General features: G+C 44.0%; 1 protein-coding gene across 1 annotated transcript in view; it reads right to left on the bottom strand.

Moving 5' to 3' along the window:
* Positions 1–1199: 1199 nt before the first annotated feature.
* KIF3C (kinesin family member 3C) overlaps positions 1200–21722 on the bottom strand; it is a 63952-nt gene continuing 43429 nt past the window's right edge. Inside the window, exon 9 of the transcript XR_007151012.1 lies at positions 1200–1288. The gene's annotated coding sequence lies outside the window, so the exon portion shown is untranslated. The remainder of the gene's footprint in view (positions 1289–21722) is intronic.

The raw sequence follows: 21722 nt of genomic DNA, 5'->3' as shown, positions 1-21722 counted from the left end.
CATGGAATTGGTGGGGACTTCAAGGACAGAGGCTGGGAGACTGGGGGGTGGCTGAGAGGTGAGAATGACCACAGGTTGGTAGGAGGCTAGTGATGAGTCCAGCCAGGGATAGAAAGTGGGCTTCCCAATAGGAGGAAAAGTGCAATGGAGAGGAATCTGAGAGCTAGCAAAATCTGGGATTCTAGGCATTCAGTCTAAGAGCGGGCTGTGAGAACTCTGGCTCATAGAGAAGTTGAAAAGAACAAGTCAGGTCCTCGATCTTCGTTTTTCACAGCCCCTACCTCTATGTTCTGGAAACTTTTCCCCTAGGGGGCATCATCCACTCCAATGTCCAAGGTTCCTCGAAGAAACCTCCTCCCCTCCACCTCCCACCCCTACTCCACATAATATTTACAAGTTGGAGACAAAAAGGTTCTGATGTCATAGCAAATGCACTGGTCTCTGTCATAACCGCCCAACAGTCAGTTCCTGTGTATGCTGACAGATCCTTCCGGCAAACATCTAGGACTTCCTGCCTGAGAGTTTTCCCTAATCACTGGAGCATGCTTGACCAGAAAAGCCAGGGTTTTAATGTCCCCAGAGCAACCATCAAACAATGATTGATGGAGCTGATATAGAAATACATATTTCAGGGGCACCTGGGTGGCTCAGTCAGCTAAGTGTCCGACTCCGGCTCAGGTCATGATCTCACAGTTCGTGGGTTCCAGCCCCACGTTGTGCTCTGTGCTGACAGCTCGGAGCCTGGAGGCTGCTTTGGATTCTGTGTCTCCCTCTCTCTCTGCCCCTCCCCTGCTCACGCTCTGTCTCTGTCTCAAAAATAAATGAACATTAAAAAAAATTTTTTTTAAAGGAATACATATTTCACTTACCTATTGCTGTTTAACAAAGCACTCCAAAACCAGTGGCTTAACACGACAATTTGTTATTTCTCATGATTCTGTGGGTGGGCCAAGCGATTCCTCTTCTGCTTCTGCCTGGGCTCACTCACGTAGCTGTGTTCAACTGTAATTGAAAGATCCAAGCTGGCATCAGGTACATGTCTCACAATTGGCATTGGCCGTTTGCTTGGAACACTTTGGTATTCCTCCACATGGCCCTTCTTCTTTACTGGCCCAGCTTCCTTACATGGAGGTCTCAGCATTCAAGAGGGCAGAGGCAAAAGCTGCCAGGCACCTCAAGGTCTAGGCTCTGTCACGGGTACTCTATCACTTTTGCCATTTTTATTGGTCAAAGCAAGTCACAAATGATCCTGGATTTAAGGGACAGTGGCTAATAGACTATGGTGCACCTAGAAATAAGAAAGATGGGCAGACAATAAGGGTATTGCTTAACTTGTATAACAGAAAAAAGATCATGCACGAATGTGAAAGAGACACATTTTGCCTAGGGTGAGTCCCTTATCCCCCTTAGTCACATTCTCATATAATTCCTTCTTCTCAAGAACCTATACCTCACTTCTAGCCAAGAGAGTATGGTAAAGGTGATTGATTGGGACAGTCACTTCCTTAATTAGGTTATGTTATGAAAGGCACCATCTTGGCCAACTGCACTGAGAAATCTTCCTGCTGGCCTTGAAGAAGGAAGTTGTAAAAGGTGAACTTGCCTGGAAGAGAGAGGGCCATGGATTAAGAGTACCCCCTTTATGTTACAATTGCAAAAACCTGAATTCCAACAACGATTTCATTTTGGAAGAATGCTAGAAACTCCAGAAGGGAGCTCTGTCCAGAAAGGAATAGTCCATCTGACATTTTGATTACAGCCTTGTGAGACCTCAGGTGGTGGACCTAGCTAAACCACGCCTAGATTGCTGACCCATGGAAACTGCGAATAAAATAGAGTGTGGTCTATGCTTCTAAGTTTGTGGTAATTTGTTATGCAGCAATATAAAACTAATACAAGTGGGTAGAAAGTTGAGGTCAGCCACTATGGTGGAAAAGCATAATCCCTCACCCAGTTTCTCGATCTAGAGCCCATGAACTGAAGGGAATGCCAAGTCCCCTTGAAGAAGGACCCTACAATGCTGCAACAACAAGTATAGATGGTAGTGATGCCATTAATCTTTCCACAAGGGGATTTATGGCCACTTACTAGAATAACTGAACAATGGAGAAAGAGAATATCCAGACGATTCAAGAGCTCTGAGTTGACACTGACACCAGGTAACTCAAAACATCAGTGTGGTTCCCAATTGGGGAAAGTACTGGATTAGAGCACTTGGTTCTCAAGCAAGAGCTCCATAACCAAAGATTCAGATTCCTCAAGAATGGAGACCAAGGATGATTGGTAGGGGAGGGAGATAATAAATATCAGGACAGCTGCAGGATCAGTGCAATAACATGGACTGAGGTTATTCTATTAACTCATCTCAATTAATTTTTATTTTATATATTGTTGGCTACCACCTTGAAGAGTCAGTGACAGAATGAACTTAATGTGGGATATGAGCAGATCAGAGTAGAAGAAGGTGTCTTGGCGCCCTACATATATTCCCTTGGCATACACCTCTCCTCACTCTGATGGCTTTTTCCTGCCAGTATTTGCAACCCTCTGCTTGGCAGTTTTCTCTGGCTATAGGTGCATATTTGGCCCAGACTTGGAACAGACTGCAGTGGCCAGAGGGTTAATGTACTCAGAGGCAGCTCTCAACCGATAACTGAAAGGTGCTGGTGCATAAATACCCCAGCTTCTTTGCTTTTCTGAGGGACAGCTCTGAGACACATTCTGCACAGTCGCCTGGATCTCCCCCAAGACTGAGCTCTGATTTCTCATTAACTCCTCTGCCTGGCTTCCTCTCTTCTGTTTCCTTCCTCACTCCCTTACCGGTGCTTCCTGAGATCAACTCCCAGTACACGACTTGCACTATGTTCTTGTCTCAGAGTCTGTTTTTGAGGACCCCAACCTAAGATGGCAGGCAATCAAATAAATTTGAGAAACATGGCACATTTCAGAACCTTGGGGTGAGGAAGCCAAGGTGGGCAATTTACATAGCGAGAATGCATCATCTACAACAAAGCATAACACAAACATAACATTTAGTGAAAGAAGCCAGACACAGAAGAGTACATGCTGTATTATTCCATTTATATAAAGTGCGACAACAGGCAGTATGAACATATGCTATTGGAAGTCAAGATAGCAGTTACTTTTGGAGGGTAATACTAGAAGGCGGGATGAGGGGGTTTGGGGGCAGCTAGAATCATTTGTTTCTTTATTTAGATGCTGATTACATGGGTGTCTCTGAAAATTCATTAGGCAGTAGGCTTAAGGTTGTACAATTTTGTTCATATATTAAATATATGTATATATATTTTTTAATTTTTAATGTTTACTTTTTGAGAGAGTGTAAGTGGGGAGGGCCGGCGGGGTTGGACGGAGGATCCAAAGCAGGCTCCGGGCTAACAGCAGCAAGTCCAATGTGGGGCTCAAACTCATAAACCATGAAATCATGACCTGAGCCGAAGTCAGACGCTCAACTGACTGAGCCACCCCAGGTGCCCCTTAAATGTATACTTTAAAAAATTTTTTTCTAACGTTTATTTAGTTTTGAGAGAGACAGAGAGACCGAGCACCAGCAGGGGAGGGGGCGGAGAGAGAGGGAGACACAGAATCCAAAGCAGACTCCAGGCTCCTATCTGTCAGCACAGAGTCCAATACAGGGCTCGGACTCACAGACCACGAGATCATGACCTGAGTCAAAGCCGGTCGCTTAACCTACAGAGCCACCCAGGTGTCCCAAATATATATTTTTTTAAGTTTAAAAAAATCCTGCAACCCTCTGCTTGGCAGCTTCAGTGTAATGACAGATGATTAAAAATGGCTTCCCAGGGGCGCCTGGGTGGCGCAGTCGGTTAAGCGTCCGACTTCAGCCAGGTCACCATCTCGCGGTCCGGGAGTTCGAGCCCCGCGTCGGGCTCTGGGCTGATGGCTCAGAGCCTGGAGCCTGTTTCCGATTCTGTGACTCCCTCTCTCTCTGCCCCTCCCCCGTTCATGCTCTGTCTCTCTCTGTCCCAAAAATAAATAAACGTTGAAAAAAAAAATTAAAAAAAAAAAATGGCTTCCCATAATTTGAGCAATAAATAACCCAAAGTACAAAATAAATTTCATGAGTCCAAAGTGATATAAATAAATGGTTGAAAAATAAACAAATAGGGGAGGAGACAAATCTCCCATGCAGAATTCCAGGTGCATCTGGCTGGCTCAGTTGGTAGAGAATATGACTCTTGACCTTGGGGTTGTTTTAAATTCCAGCCCCATGTTGGAGGTAGAGATTACTTAATAAATAAAAGTTTTTTTTTTTTAATTTAAAAAATAGAAAAATTGGGGGGCACCTGGGTGGCTCAGTCGGTTGAGCATCCGACTTCAACTCAGGTCATGATCTCATGGCTCATAAATTTGAGCCCCACGTTGAGCTCTGAGCTGACAACTCAGAGCCTAGAGCCTGCCTCAGATTCTGTGTCTCCCTCTCTCTCTTCCCCTACCCCACTCACACTCTGTCTCTCTTTCTCTCTCTCTCAAAAGTAAATAAACATTTAAAATGTAGGGGCGCCTGGGTGGCTCAGTCGGTTAAGCGCCGACTTCGGCTCAGGTCACGATCTTGCGGTCCGTGAGTTCGAGCCCCACGTCGGGCTCTGTGCTGACAGCTCAGAGCCTGGAGCCTGTTTCAGATTCTGTGTCTCCCTCTCTCTGACCCTCCCCTGTTCATGTCTGTTCATGTTCTGTCTCTCCCTGTCTCAAAAATAAATAAAAACATTAAAAAAAATTTTTTAAACATTAAAAATGTAAAAAAAATAAAAGAAAAATTAAAAAAAGAATTCCAAATAATTTCCAAAGATGATACTCCATCCTCAGGGAAGGGATAGCATAACCCTCAACCAAGTAAGTATGGGATGCTCATAGTGACCTCCCTCCAAGGAGCACAGTATGGAAAGAGGGTAAAAAAGAATGATTTTACCTGGAGAAACCTGACAAACACTACATCAGCCAAGTAATCAAGGTCAGGTCAACAGTGGTAAGTCATGTTAATGGAATGTACCCTTGATAATGATGTAATGATAAGGATACCTTACCTCTGTGGTTTTCTTCCCCAAAACCTGTCACCCCAGCCTCCCAAACCCATAATCTAATCATGAGGGAAACATCAGAAAAGCCCAGCAGAAGAACCATTCTAAGAAATACCTGTCCAGTACTCCTCACAACTGTCAAGTTCATCAAAAACAAAGAAAGTTGGGGTGTCTAGCTGGCGCAGTTGGTGGCGTGTGCAACTCTTGATCTCGGAGCCGTGAGTTCAAGCCCCATGGTGGAGGCAGAGATTACTTAAATAAATAGATAAATCTAAAAAAAAAGTCTATAAGGTATCTGTTTGGCTCAGTTGGTAGAGCATATGACTCTTGATCTTGTGGTCATGAGTTCAAGCTCCTTGATACACATAGAACTTACTTAAAAACAAAAACAAAAAAACAAAACAAAACAAAAAAGCATAAGGAAAGTCAGAGAAACTGTCACAGCCTAAAGGAGCCTAGGAAGATATGCCAACTAAATGTGATGTGGTATTCTGGATGGGATCCTGAAAGAGAAGGACATTAGGTAAACTCTAAGGAAATTTGAATAAAATATGGACTTTAGCCAATAATAATGTAACAATATTCATTCATTAATTACAACAAATGTGTCATACTAATGTAAGGTGCCAATAGTAAGGTAATTGAGTATAGACTATATGGGAACTCTGAGCTGTCGTCACAATTGTTTTACAAATCTAAAACTGTTCTAAAACTAAAGGTTATTCTAAACAAGAAAGAAAAATGCTTCCTAGGGAACCATGCCTCCCCCCTTCAATACCCCTCTATAATATGCCTTCCTCTCCTCCCATCAAAAGAGAGTTTATTTTTTTGGAACAACGTGGATGGATCTAAATAAGTCAGTCAGAGAAAGACAAATTCATATGCCTTCACTCATATGAGGAATGTAAGATACAAAACAGATGAGCATAAGGGAAAGGAAGCGAAAAGAATATAAAAACAGGGAGGGGGACAAAACATAAGAGACTCTTAAACACAGAGAACAAACTGGGGGTTGCTGGAGGGGCTGTGGGGGGGGGTGGACTAAATGGGTAAGGAGCATTAAGGAAGACACTTGTTGGGATGAGCACTGGGTGTTATACATAGGGGATGAGTCACTGGAATCTACTCCTGAAAACATTATTGCACTGTATGCTAACTTGGATATAAATTAAAAATAAATTAAATAAATAAATAAATAAATAATTTTTTTAAAGAGGGTTTATTTTATTATGTGTCCACTATACTTCAATAAAATAAATAAATAAACAGGAATAAAATTAAATGTAAAGAAAGATTCTTTAAATCTGGTCTTCGAATCTGGTCTTAAGAGACCTTATTGCTTCTGCTTTCATTGTTGGCATCTTGCTGCTATGTAAGAAGTCCAGCTAACCCTAAAGCAACTGTGAGGAAGTCTGCACTGGCCACAGGGAGAGGCCAGGGGGAAGCAAGGTACCCCAGCAGGCAACCCCAGCCTAGCCACTGGCTGGGTGCTGTCGTGAGTGACTCCACGCAAGACTAGATGTCCTCCGGCAACCCACAGAAGTATGAGAATTGATCAAGTGTTGGGGCGGTTTGTTACACAGGGAGAGTTAACTGAAACATGTAGGGAGGAGCTTTATTCTGGGAGTTAAAAAGTTTGAATTCAAGCCCCAGTAGTTACGAGATCTGGAGGAAAGTGAAAAGAATACTACCTGTTAATGTAGAGGCCCCTCGTGAAGACTGGATGAGATAAAGTAAATCAAAATATCTTGTGGTACTTGGCTGGATCGGTTGGAAGACCATTTGACTCTTGATACTGGGGTTATAAATTCTAGCCCCATGTTGGGTATAGCAATTACTTAAAAAAAAAAACAACTATAAAAATGTCTTGTAAACTTCACAATACTACGTGAATTTAAGACACTTCTAGCATAAAATAAATGTTTATTATTATTTATTTAAGTAATCTCTGCACCCAGTGTGGGGCTCGAACTCATGATCCCAAGATCAAGAGTTGCACACTCTACTGACTGAGGCTGCCAAGTGTCCCTACAATAAAATTATTAATAATATTCTGAGGGGTGTCTGGGTGGCTCAGTCGGTTAAGCGTCTGATTTCAGCTCAAGTCATGATCTCGTGGTTCATGAGTTTGAGCCCCGCATCTGGGCTCTCTGATGTCAGCACACAGCCTGCTTCAGATCCTCTGTCCCCTTCTCTCTCTGCCCCTCCCCCCCTCTCGAAAACAAACATTAAAAAAAAAAAATAAGAGTCTGAGAAGTGCACCGTGTATGTCCTCTCCTGTGAATTTTAGTATCAAAGAAATACTTTCCAATAGTGATATTTCTCATCTCTGTGGTGTTTTAAGGAAGTTGTTTTTGGACAACTGGCTGATTGGAGAGACAGAGCACATGAGCAGGGGAGAGGTGGAGAGAGGGAGAGAGAGAGAACCCAAGCAAGCTCTGCCACTACCAGCACAGAGCCTGAGAAGGGGCCCAGACCCATGAACAGTGAGGCCATGACCTGAGCTGAAATCAAGAGCTGGATGCCTAACCAACTGAGCCACCCGGTCGTCCCTATTTTATTATTATTTTGTAAAGTAAGCTCTGTGCCCAACGTGGGGCTTGAACTCTTGGGCTTGACCCTGAGATTCAAGAGCAACCTTATTTCATCTTTATTCCTACCTTCTCCCACCCTTTCCAATATTATTTTGAAGCAAATTCCAGATATCACATTTCAGCCAGAGATAAGGTTTTGATACAGCATTTACATGCCCTAAAAATTAACGATAATGCCATAATCTCATTAACTGACCAATCACTATTCAAATGTCCACAAACGTGTGGATATATATTTTAACCAAGTCAGTCATTTCTGGTAACCGTGTTTGGACCCTGCCTGCTCCTTCTCATCTCTGCTTTTACATTTGTTGTCTCCTCTGCTTAGACTGCACTTCTTTCGCACCTCCAGAGTGAGACCCAGCCTTCCAAATCTGTTCAAATATCATCTCCTCTAGCAATCTTTCCCTGGCCAAATTAAGCAGTTGGTCACTCCTACAGCAAAGACGCTCTGCTCCGTCTGGTTACATGCCTGTCTCTCTTCCAGACTATGAGCTCCTTGAAGGCATGAACTTTATTCTCTGGGTCTTTGTAACCCCGGTATCTAGCATGGTGCCTGGCCCAAAGTATTTGCTTCAAGCCAGTGTATTATTTCTAAGGAGAGGCTCCCAAGGCCTTTCCATTGTTCTTGGTGTTGATCTAACCTTTTCTAAAGTTCAATGTCTTTTGCAAAGATAGTGTTTTTCCTCCATGATCTGGACTGGAGGATTGACCTGGTGTTTTCAGTCTGAAAGCTTTTAGAAAGCACTGGAGACAGGATTAATTGGTTTAGAGCTCCCCTCTCCCTCTCCCTCTTTTTTTTTTTTTTTTAAGATTTCAAGATTGATATAAAGCAGAAAGACCAAGTGAAGAGAAAGCCACTTTGTCAATCAGCAGCCTGCTCTGGGAATAATGCACTAAGAGCTCTACGGAATTGAAAAGAAAAAAGATATTATCCTTGCCCTCTAATTGAATACCATCTACAAATCTACAGACCTTCTGATTCTCTGAGAAGGACCTTGGCACACACTTGGAGTTTCCAAACTGTAATTCATAACATTTTGAATCATAGTTTTCAAGTGTTTCTTTAATCTCAGAACCGCTTCTTCAGGTTTTTCTAGCCTGTGAGATCAATATGCCATTCAGTTAAAAGCTCTCGTGGAAAGGTGGCCAGCAGATCCCCGAGGCTCGGTTCTATTGGACTTTCTGCTAAGCCTCTCCCACAGGGCCCCTGAGACAGAACTCGAGGCACCAGATCAATCATTCATCCAGTCTCTCACCATTCAACAATTTATTTTATTGAGTGCCTGCTACGTGTTTGGTGCTGGACACCCCTTTTCTCGGAGTCTACATTCTGTGGGGGGACGAGGGAGAGCAACAATAATCACTGTAAGCTAGTGGTTCTCAAACTTTGTTTTTCATCAGAGTCCCCTGGAGGTTTTTGGTTTTTTTTTTTTTTTTTTTTTTTTTTGAGGGTTTGTTAAAATACAGATCTCTGGGCCCGACCCCCAGAAGATCTGATGCCATAGGTCCAGAGTAGGGCCTAAAAATATGCAGTTCTGACAAGTTTCCAGCTGATGCTAAAACTGCTGGTTGGGGGCGGGGCACACTTTGAGAACCGATGTCAATAATCAAATGCTAAAATATCTTAAGCTTTTAGAAAATAAAGGATGGGGCGCCTGGGTGGCTCCGTTGGTTAAGCGTCCGACTTCAGCTCAGGTCACGATCTCGCGGTCGGTGAGTTCGAGCCCCCCTCGGGCTCTGAGCTGATGGCTCGGAGCCTGGAAGCTGCTTCAGATTCTGTGTCTCCCTCTCTCTCTGCCCCTCCCCCACTCATGCTTTGTCTCTCTGTCTCAAAAATAAATAAACGTTTAAAAAAATTAAAAAAAAAAAAAAAAAGAAGAAAGAAAATAACAAAGGAGAGGGGACCCTGGGCGGCTTAGTCGGTTAAGCGTCAGACCTCAGCTCAGGTCATGATCTCATCACCGTCTGTGGGTTTGAGCCCCGCGACAGGCTCTGTGCTGACAGCTTGGATTTATTTAATCCTCAAAAATAAAACATTACCAAAAGAAAGAAAGAAAAAAAGAAAGAAAGTAGCAAAGGAGAGTGGAGTAGAACATGATCTGGATGGGTGGTCACTTTAGACTGGGTGGCCGGGGAACGCCTCTCTGAGGGGATACTTGATTGAGACCTGGATGATGAAAAGGAGCTAGCCACCTAAAAATCTGGAGGGAGGGCAATTCTAAGAAAAAGACAAAGCAAGCACAAAGGCCCTGAGCCGGGGACAAACATAGCATATTTAAAGTACAAAATAGGACCTTGAAAATGCCAATGTAGCTGCAGAGTACTTTCAAGGAGGTAGAGGGATACAAGATTGTCATAAAAGCAGACAGGAATTGGATCAGGTAGGACTTTGTAGGCCATTGAAAATAGTCCAGTTTTTGAAGTGCGACATAAAGCCATTGGAGACTTTTAAGCAGAGGACTAGTATGACCTCATTTTGCATTTCAATTTTTTTTTTTTTAATGTTTACCCATTTTTGAGAGCGAGAGGACAGAGCATAAGCAGGGGAGGGGCAGAGAGAGAGAGGGAACACAGAAACTGAAGCAGGCTCCGGGCTCTGAGCGGTCAACACAGAACCCGAAGCAGGGCTCGAACCTACGAACCGTGCGACCATCACTCGAGCACAAGTCAGACCCTTAACCGACCGAGCCACCCAGGCGCCCCCTCACTTTGCATTTTAAATAGAACTCGTTTGCTATGAAATGCCTCTTTAGCTTTTGTGTGAAGAAGGCACCGTGGGGGAGGGGCGGGAGGGAAGGTCAAAGCAATGGTAGAGCGGACGGACCGCGGAGGAGGCTCTTGCTGGGTGGGGGTGGGGGTAGCAGGGGAAATGGTGAGCTACAGAGTGGTGAGGAGGAACACCTCATAGCGCTCTGTTCCTGGTAGGCATCGGCCGGTAGTCGTTGAAGGAATGGGTGAAGGAAGGAAGCTCCCTTCCCTTCTGAAATGACACGGCTGTAATCCTTCACCGATGAAAGGAAGACTGCTGTATATCATCAGTCCCCAAACCAGATTCCATTTCCTAGTTGGTAACAGGGGTTTTGTAGAGGTGCATGCGGGTGTGGGTGTGAGTGCTAGTTGAATCTTTTTGGTTATCATATGCCCCTTCGCTCTCTAGCTCTCTTTTCAAATATGTCACTGTTACCCTCCCCCCACCCCCCTTCTTCCCGGTAGGAGGCAATCCAACAGCTCGCTAGGAATCATTTTCCTTTTGTAAAGCAAATTGAGTGGGGGCGGCCTGGGAGCTCTGCAATTCCCCTGGGAGGTGTGAGGCATTGCTCGGTCTCCAGGGACTCCCGTTGCTGGGAGAGGCTGGAAGTGACGAAGGACTCTTCCCTGCTGCACCCAGGGCAAAATCAATTTACTCCTCTAAGTCACTTTCACTCGGCTGTTTTTATTACCGTTTCCACGGCATCTCATCCTGCTAGAACAAAATGCAATCAAAATATGGGTTTAATTTGACAAGGGGAAAGGGTCACGAACAACTGTAAATTGTCAGTACTGTGGCATACGACAGCCCTGATCTCTGCAAGAACAAAGATGAGTCAAGCGGCTTTTGCAGATTGAAGCGAGCTGTCATAGGGCTCCAAAGAGGAAGCTTAGGTATGGGGGGGGGGGGAGTATCTGAAACACAAGTCACTCCTTCAAATGCTGGCCCAACTTTTAGAATTCCCTGCTTAAACGATTCCATTGTTTTAGCATCAAGCTATTGTTTTAGCGATACATTTCAAAAGTTAAATAACAGCAGAAAGCCTATTTTTCTTTGCAGAGGTGACATTGAAACTGTTGCACCAGTCAAAAGGATTCAAAGGTCAGCTCTAAGCTGGCAGGACGCTGGAGGGCCAGTGTGGAGCTGAGCAGAGTGCTTCTCCGTGAGCGCGCTCTCGTCTCCCAGGGTGGCCTTGCTGACAGGCATGGCCCTTCCGGGATACTGGGCTTTCTAGATGGCTCTCTCACACCTTTCTTTTTCCCTTTCCTGCAAACCCATTTCTGTCTGGCTAATAATGTCTCTTAACCAGCCACATACAAAAGCAGCCAAATTGCAGAACTTTGGCTTTTTTTTTTTTTTTAATTTTTCTTTTCAACGTTTATTTATTTTTGGAACAGAGAGAGACAGAGCATGAACGGGGGAGGGGCAGAGAGAGAGGGAGACACAGAATCGGAAACAGGCTCCAGGCTCTGAGCCATCAGCCCAGAGCCTGACGTGGGGCTTGAACTCCCAGACCGCGAGATCCTGACCTGGCTGAAGTCGGACGCTTAACCGACTGCGCCACCCAAGCGCCCCAGAACTTTGGCTTTTTAAAAACATATTTAACTATTCGTTCTGTGTTCTTTGTTGCTCATGAAAAATGTAGATAAGTAAAATATATTAGCAGTCTTTCTCAAAGATAATAAAAAAATCTGTTTGATTTTTATTTTAAACGTGTTTTGTTTTGGTTTTAGTTTTTTAAATTTTTTAAAAATTTTATTTGAGAGCGAGAGAATGAGCACAAATGGGGGAGAGGGGCAGAGGGAGAGAGAGAGAATCCTTAAGCAGGCTCCACACTCAGTGCTCAGCACAGAGCCCGACAACGGCTTGATACCATGACTCTGGGATCATGACCTGAGCTGAAACCAAGAGCTGGAAGCTCAACTGACTGAGCCACCCAGGTGCCCCACCCTGTTTTGTTTTTAAATCACGATTTTATCCCTTGGGGACCCCTGGCTCCCAAGAGAGAGAGAAGGAGAGAGACAGATAGGTGGGGAAGGAGGGAAGGAAGGAAGGGCAGGAGGCCGGAAGGAAAGGAGGGAGGGAGGAAGCTCTATACATTTAGATTCCTTCTGTGGGAGCCGTTTAATTGTGTCATCAGACTTTATGCCTATTTTTAAACAAAGATGTTCTTTAATCAGCTACATTCCAGGGTTGGCGCTAGTTGAGGAAAGGGAGGTCACCCAGACTGGGCATCAAAAGTGAACATTTGTGTGAATATGTAGCTCTAGAAATTGTTCCTCCTCTTCTTTGGAGAGAGAGACCAAACACACGGCTATGTGCCTGTACCTGTGTGTGTGCACACGAGTGTGTGTGCACATGAGTGCAGGTGCACGCTCACCCTCCCACCCCGGCCACATGCTCAGGAGCAACGCTCTGGAGCTTAGCCTTTGGTGAAAGCTGCCTATGAACTGGGCACAGTCCCAAAGTGGGAGAGGAAGCTTTTAGCACCCATCCTCAACAGTCCTTCCAATACAGGAGCGACTGGGTGGTTCAGTCAGTTAAGCTTCGGGGTCTTGATTTCAGCTCAGGTCATGATCTCACAGTTTGTGAGTTCCTGTCTCACATAGGGACTCGCTGTACTGACAGCGCAGAGACTGCTTGGGATTCTCTCTCCCTCTCTCTCTGTCCCTCCTCTTCTCTCTCTCTCTCTCTCTCTCTCTCAATAAATAAAACTTTAAAAAAAGTCCCCCAAATGCATAGATTAAAATTATTTATCTAGGTATTGTTTAATTTCCTGTGTGCATGTGTATGTGTATGTTTATTTCAAATTTTCTGACTTGGCATGTATTGATCTTATAATTAAAAAAAATAGTTTCTGGGGCACTTGGTTGGCTCAAATGGAAGTTCACATGACTCTTGTCCTTGGGGTGGTGAGTTCGAGCCCCACAATGCATAGAACTCAAAAAAAAAACTTAAAAAAAAACAGTTCACATTAAGAAAAAATTCCATGGTGATACTTACTTGCCTATTTACATTTTCTTTATCAGGAAGAGAGCAGTCTTTGGGATGGAGGTTGGGGAGTGAAGTGCTATGGAGGCAGAAACACCAGGGCTAAGGACCAAAGGGGAATGCAAGGTTGCTTCCTAACGTGAATCACTTTGCCATTAAAGCTCTGTGCTATGGCTGCAGAGACTGATGTAAATTTACTCTGGGGCTACTGAAGCTTAAACCCTAGGACCCTCCTGTTTGCACGGCCCAGAGAGGAGCCCTAACAATGTAAATTCTAAAAGATATTTTAACTGCAGTCACTTAAGACCACGGTCTCTTCTCTCTCTCTTTTTTTTTTAAGTCTATTTATTTTTGAGAGAGAGCGATGGGGGAGCAGAGAGCGAGGGAAAGAGAGAGAGAATCCGAAGCAGGCTCTGAGCTGTCAGCGTGGAGCCCCATCTCAAGAATCATGAGATCATGACCTGAGCCCAAATCAAGAGTCAGATGCTTAACTTACGGAGCCACCTCCAAGGCACCCTGTCTCTTTTAAAGATAGAGAACAAACTAAGGACTGATGGGGGTGGGGTGGGGCCCTAGATGTGTGATGGGCATTAAGGAGGGCACTTGATGATGAGCCCTGGGTGTTATATGTTAAGGGATGAATCACTGAATTCTACTCCTGAAACCAATATTGCACTGTACGTTCACTAACCACAATGTAAATACAAATTTGAAAAGGAAAAAGAGGGGCGCCTGGGTGGCGCAGTAGGTTAAGCGTCGACTTCAGCCAGGTCACGATCTCGCGGTCCGGGAGTTCGAGCCCCGCGTCAGGCTCTGGGCTGATGGCTCGGAGCCTGGAGCCTGTTTCCGATTCTGTGTCTCCCTCTCTCTCTGCCCCTCCCCCGTTCGTGCTCTGTCTCTCTCTGTCCCAAAAATAAATAAACGTTGAAAAAAAAAAAATGAAAAGGAAAAAGAAAATGAAGAAAATTTTGACACGTTTAAAAAAAAACAAACACAACACCGTGTCTCATGGCATGGCTACAGGCATTGAGATCCAACTAAGGAGACACTGAGTTGGAGACCTTGAGTTTGCTTTAGTAGGATATAGTTACGTGGTTCACAGTCACTTGCGTGCATGGATAAATCGTTGCTAGCTCACCGAGTGCGAGAATGGCTGCCAGGAACATGCCTATCATCCACTCTCCCAATACGCCTGGTAGCAAAATGTGAGGGTGCCAGGCCAGACATTACAAGTTGGTAATGAAGAGTTCTGCAGTGCCTGGCACCAGACGTGGGTGGGAATGAAGGAGAGACAAGGTCTGAAATTTACAGAACCCAAAGCTAGTCGGCCGAAACTTCTTCTATCAGATGTGTAAAACAGTGTAGGTGGACTATTGGGTTCTCATCAGTGCCTGGTCAAATTGGAATTTCCCCCCTGTCAGGAATGTACATGGTACAGCCTATAGAATCAGGCGCATAAAATTCATTAATTCCCCCCATGTTTGTTTAGAGAGAAACAGACAGTGCGCGAGCGGGTTGGGGCTGCAGGGGCAGAGAATGAGAAAGCGGGAGAGAGAGAGAGAGAGAGAATCTTAAGGAGGGTCCATGCTCAGCACAGAACCCAGCAGGGGGCTGGATCCCAAGACCTGAGCCAAATTCAAGAGAGTCAGCCGTTTAAGGAACCAAGCCACCCAGGCACTCCTCTTATCTTTCCCCTTTTTGATGGAAATTGCACACAAGAGAATTATCAGGATTCTTGTGTTTACAATCTTGTAGCCACAAGAAAAGAGCTAGTACATCTGTGTATACTTTGCACGTGTTCTACATCTCTACAGATACTGACATATAAAGGTATACAAAAAATTCATACTCAGCCATCACAATTAGAACACTGTCAACAAACTAGTTAATAAGCATTATTATTTCAAACCGTATTTGAGGTTAGTTACTGTGCACACACATACAACTTGGAATGCCCTAAAATCTTATAGCTCTAGTATGAAAAAACTTGATAGAGGTTTTCCCAAATTTAACCATAATTCTAAGAATTCAGATGACATTACCGATAATGAGGTCAAGCAGAAAGAAACTGTTCTAAACTCTCAATAAGAGAAAGGCAGAATTGGGGCGCCTGGGTGGCGCAGTTGGTTAAGCGCCCGACTTCAGCCAGGTCACGATCTCGCGATCCGTGAGTTCGAGCCCCGCGTCGGGCTCTGGGCTGATGGCTCAGAGCCTGGAGCCTGTTTCAGATTCTGTGTCTCCCTCTCTCTCTGCCCCTCCCCCGTTCATGCTCTGCCTCTCACTGTCCCAAAAATAAATAAACGTTGAAAAAAAAAATCTTAAAAAAAAAAAAAAAAGAGAAAGGCAGAATTATTTTTGTGTTTTTTGGCTAGAAAACAATTACAAAATTGCTGTCAAAGGCAGAGGCATTCAAAAAATGCACAGCAGAAAAAAAAATACAGGGTAAAAGTTTTAGAGAGGTCTGTCAAGTGTTTAATAAAAATATTGTATAATTTTTCTGAATTTTATGATATGGTATTTGTCAGCTTTTAAATTGTGTCCTATGTTGTGATTTATTTTCTCATTCCAAACAAATATTAACTTTTTTTTTTTTTTTTTTTTTTTTTTAGGAGAGACAGAGCGCAAGCCAGGGGAGAGGGACAGAGGGAGAGAGAGAGAGCTCTGAGCTCAGCATGAACCTGATCCCATGACCCTGGGATCATGACTCGAGCTGAAATCAAGAGTCTGAAGCTCAACCAAGTGAGCCACCAGGTGCCCTTCAAATATTGACTTGGATATCTAATTTTGTTTCATAATATTCATTCTTTTTCTTAATAAGGACTCTTCTCCCCCTCCCCCAGATTGTATAAGGTCTAACACCTGCAGACCTTGACTCTGCTGTTCCCAGCAAGGACCCACCTAGACTTTGCAGAGGCCATCATGAAAAGCCCAAAGAATACAGGGCAGGAATGCCTGGCTGGCTCAGTTGGTGGAACGTGCGACCCATGATCTTGGGATTGAGTTCAAGTTCCACGTTGGGTGTAGAGATTTCTTAAAAATAAAATCTTAAAAAAAAAAAAAAAGAATCCTGACATATCCTGTGAACAGGAACAGGACCGATACATAAAATAGTACCATAATAAAATCCCTGATAATTACCCACTCAGAATAAAGACACGGATTTCCACCTTGAAGGGAGGTGTGATAAAGTTCTGGCCAACAGGGGTATGCAACTTCCAGTTTCCCATAAAGGAACAGGAAGTGTCCTCTACTTCTTTTCTCCCTTTCCGATGACAAGAATACAGATGTGGTCGTGAGTGTCTTGGTTGAAACAACAATGTGCAAGGACATAGGTCTCTCATCCCACGGAACAGTCCCGAGCCAGTGCTGGTCCATTCATACCCATATTACTACGTGTGAGAGTTTCTATTTGTTTAAGCCCCAATTTTGGATTGCCATTAGGCAGCTGATCTTATATTGTAACAAATACAACCATAATAACACTTTACATTTATAGGGTTCTCTATTCTTCGTAAACTTCTCTAGTGTCTCTTATGATCAGTAGCTGCTGGTGAGAGAGGAAAGGTCATCACTTTGACCTTTTCTACGAGGAGCCTGAGGCCCAGGATGTGGACTGACTTGCCTGGGAGCACACAGGGAAGGGTCCCCGATATAGCTACCTCACCAACAGGGACAGATAGCAGCTGGAAGCCAGATGTGTGAGTAGCACGGGTGATGAGCATGCTGGCTTTCTGCTCTTAACATTCACAAAGAATTTCTTCTGGACTATTCTATCTATAAACCCCTGGAGTAGGGACAGTTCACATCCCTTCTCTTCTCGTCTCCTACTTTTCTAAATTTGCTGCAGCACATGGAAAGCGATGTAAGATAGAGGATTCCTGCTTCAAATACAATGTGTCTCTGCCCTCTTCAACCTTTTCCCCTCCTTTCCTTTAAAAATTCAGTCAAAAAAGCTGGGGCCCCTGGGGGGCTCACTCAGTTAAGAGTCTGACTGCAGCTCAGGTCATGATCTTTCAGTTTGTGAGTTTGAGCCCCGCGTAGGGCTCTGTGCTGACAGCTCAGAGGCTGGAGTTGGCCTCAGTCTCCCTCTCTCTCTGTCCCTCCCCTGCTTGTGCTCTCTCTCTTTCAAAAAATAAGATAAACATTAAAGAAAGTTTTTAAAAAGAAATTCAGTCAAAAAGCCTTCAGGCATGGCTGTGCAGAGCAGGGACTGGCAAAGGCTGGCACCCACATGAGGAGGGGAACTGACAACTAACAAATGGTGGCAGTCCTGGAGGGGGTCAAGAAATTGGCCACATACAAGGAAATTGGGCAACAAATAAATACGTTGAGTTTAATGGGAGCCAGGGGTCTCAACTGTCAGGGAAAGGAGTTATAAATATGAAAAATGGGAACCCCAAACAAACCCTGAGATGTTGGCTCAAAATTGGAAGAATCAGTAGAGCACTCGTGGTTAGATAGGTAGATGTAAGTACAGTTGTAAAACGTATGTGAATGAACGAGTGTGTGAATACAACATGTATATTTCCAAGCTCTGTCCACTGAGAGAGCCTGGGAGTAATAGACTACCATTAGCAATGAGGGCACTATTTGTCACTAAAACGAATTGGGCCTTCTTGGATGAGTCTGGAACATTTTTTTGTGCCGTAAAGTAAGGAAGTGCTTATAGAAGAAAGGAAAGATTTCAAAAGAACACCGAAGCCAGCTTGAAGGCACTACCACTGACCAAATCTGGGATAATTTGAGCATCAAAACAAATAATGACAGGGGCACCCGACTGGCTCAGTTGGTAAAGCATGCAACTCTTGATCCTGGGGGTGTGAGTTCGAGTCCCATGGGGGGCATAGAGTTTGCTATAAAAGAACAACAACAACAACAAAGGAAACCATCAAGATCCTAGAGAACACAGGCAGCAACCTCTTTGACTTCGACTGCAGACTGCAGCAACTTCCTTTTCTTTTTTTAAGTTTATTTCTTTTTGAGGAAGAGAGAAAGTGCAAGTGAGGGAGGGGCATAGATAGGGAAAGAGAGAGAATCCTAAGCAGGCTCCACACTGTCAGTGTGGAGCCTGATGCAGGCCTTGAACCCATGAACCTGTGAGATTCAGAGGATCCGAAGGGGGTTCTGCAATGAGAGCCCCAAGCCCAAAGTGTGGCCTCAACCATGAACCACCAATGCCCAAAGTCGGGCATTTAACCAACGGAACCACTCAGGTGCCCCTGCCTGCAGCAACTTCTTACTAGACATGTCTCCAGAGGCAAGGGAAACAAAAGCAAAAATGAACTATTGGGACCTCATCAAGATAAAAACTTCTACATCAGTGAGGGAAACAATCAGCAAAACTAAAAGGCAATCAATGGAATGGGAGAAGATATTTGCAAATGACGTATCCAAAGGGTTAGTATCCAAAATCTATAAAGAATTTATCAAACTCAACACCCAAAAGCCAAATAATGCAGCGAAGAAATGGGCAGAAGACATGAATAGACACTTCCCCAAAGAAGACATTCACATGGCCAACCGACACATGAAAAGATGTTCAACATCAGTCATCATCGGGGAAATACAAATCAGAACCACAATGAGATACCACCTCACACCTGTCAGAATGGCTAACACTAACAACTCTGGAAACAACAGATGTTGGCAAGAATTCAAGAAAGGGGAATATTTGAACTATGGTGACAACGCAAACTGGTGCAGCCACTCTGGAAAACAGTATTCAGTTCCTCAAAAAATTAAAAGTAGAACTACACTAAGACCCAGCAACTGCACCACTGGGTTATTTATCAGAAGGATACAAAAATGCTGATCTGAAAGGGCGCATGCACCCCAATGTTGATAGCAGCGCTATCGACAAGAGCCAAATTACGGAAAGAGCCCAAGTGTCCATCGACTGATGAATGTATAAAGAAGATGCAGAGGGCGCCTGCGTGGCTCAGTCGGTTGAACGACCAACTTTGGCTCAGGTCATGATCTCGTGGTTCATGAGTTCGGGCCCCACGTCGGGCTTGCTTCTCTCATCGCAGAGCCCTGCTTTGGATCCTCTGTCTCTCTCTCTCTCTCTCCATGCCGCCCCTGCTTGCGCACTCTCTCTCTCTCTCTCTCTCAAAACTAAATAAACATTAAAAAAAAAGATGTAGTATAAATATACAGTGGAATGTTACCCTGTGATCAAAAAGAACGATATCTTGCCATTTGCAACAACATGGATGGAACTAGAACTTATGCTAAGCCAAATAAGTCAGAGAAAGACAAATACCACGATTTCACTCATGTGAAATTTAAGAAACAAAATGGATGAACATAGGGGAAGGCAAGGAAAAATAAAATAAGATAAAAACAGAGGGAGGCAAATCATAAGAGCAGAGAGCAAACTGAGGGTTGCAGGAGGGGAGGTGGGTGGAGGGGTGGGCTAAATGGGTGAAGGACCCTTGTTGGGATGAGCACTGGGTGTTACATGTAAGGGATGAATCACTGAATTCTCCTGAAACCTATACTACACTATATGTTAACTAACTTGAATTTAAATTAAAAAAAAAATGACAATAATGGCTTATATAACCCATTAAATAAAACAGGAATCCAAGAGTCCACATTGATATAAACAAGCAAACAAATAAGAAGAGAAAATGGTTTCTCACGTTAATGTCGACTAACAACTGCAGAACAAATAATGCCACCATTTGGCAACCAGATAGCAGTAATTAATTCAAGCAGGAAACATCAACGGACGTTAAAACTAGTGGGGAAACGTAGAAAAGTGGGATATTTACATAGTTCACAGTATCTCCTCCCCAAATGCTTATTAATTACAAAGAGATAAGGAGAAGCTACAAGCCTGACAGACACTGCCTTAATGAATGATCAAAGTTAATGTCACCAGTAATCGAACCAAACACTGTCATCAAGTGCCACCTGATGGGATACGGTAAGAAGGCCACCGCCTCACTTCTGTGCATCACGTGAATCTAATCATGACGAAACTAAACCTTAATAGAGGGACAGCCACAAATTAACAGGCCTGTAATACCGAAGAATGTGAAAGGTGCAAAGGTCAAGAATAGGCTAGGGGTGGCACCGAGCTGGTTCATTCAGTGGGGCATGCACCCCTTGATCTCGGGGTCGTGATTTCAAGCCCCATGTTAGGTGTAGAGTTACTTAAAAGAAAAAGAAAAAGAAAAAAAGAAAAAGAAAAAGAAAAAGAAAAAGAAAAAGAAAAAAAAAGCTTAATTAAAAAACTGGACTAAGAAATTCTTCTAGATAGTAGACCAAAGAGACATGATAAGGAAGTGAAACACGTGGTCCTGGGTTAGAATCCTGTTGCTATAAAAGTAATTCTTGGGACAGTTGGCAAAACTTGAACACAGTGTCTAGGTGAGGAGTATATGGGTGTTCTTGGGGCATCCGGCTGGCTCAGTCAGTGAGACTCATGATCTCAGGGTTGTGAGTTCAAGTCCCACATTGGGTATAGAGATTACTTAAAAATAAAATCTTAAAAAGGAAAAAAAAAAGAGTATATGGGTTTCTTGGTACAATTCTTACAACGGTTCCATGAGTATAAAATAATTTATTTATTTTTTTTTTTAAATTTTTTTTTTCAACGTTTATTTATTTTTTGGGGGACAGAGAGAGACAGAGCATGAACGGGGGAGGGGCAGAGAGAGAGGGAGACAGAATCGGAAACAGACTCCAGGCTCCAAGCCATCAGCCCGGAGCCTGACGCGGGGCTCGAACTCCCGGACCGCGAGATCGTGACCTGGCTGAAGTCGGACACTTAACCGACTGCGCCACCCAGGCGCCCCCCCATGAGTATAAAATAATTTAAAAAATAAAAATAAAATCGTGCCTGGGTGTCTGGATGGCTCAGTCAGTTAAGCGCCTGGGTCATGTTCTCGAGGTCTGTGAGTTTGAGCCCCATGACAGGCTCTGTGCTGACAACTTGGAGCCTGGAGCCTACTTCGGATCCTGTGTTTCCCTCTCTCTCTGCCCCTGTCCTGCTTGCACTCTGTCTCTGTCTCTCTCTCAAAAATAAATAAATATTAAAAAATAAATAAACATAAAAAAAATAAAATCAACACACAACAGAAACAGTGAGTCAGACTACGAAATCCTTATGCCTTCTAGGCCCATGTCACCTGCTAACCATTTGTGTGACTTTAGGAAATCACTCTCCTTTTCTGGGTCTACTTTTCCTTATTGTCAAGTGGGAGCTTTGAATGTGAACAAATAATCACTTTGGTTTTCTAGTCCAAAGAATGTAGCACTTGTGACTGAGTACAGGGGCTCCAGGGGCTCCAAGGGGCCCTGGAGTGGCTTAGTGGC

This window comes from Prionailurus viverrinus, chromosome A3 (genome assembly GCF_022837055.1).
Source record: "Prionailurus viverrinus isolate Anna chromosome A3, UM_Priviv_1.0, whole genome shotgun sequence".
Taxonomy (NCBI): Eukaryota; Metazoa; Chordata; class Mammalia; order Carnivora; family Felidae; genus Prionailurus; species Prionailurus viverrinus.
The sequence above is the reverse complement of the archived record's forward strand: the minus strand, read 5'-3'. Positions and strand labels throughout refer to the sequence as shown.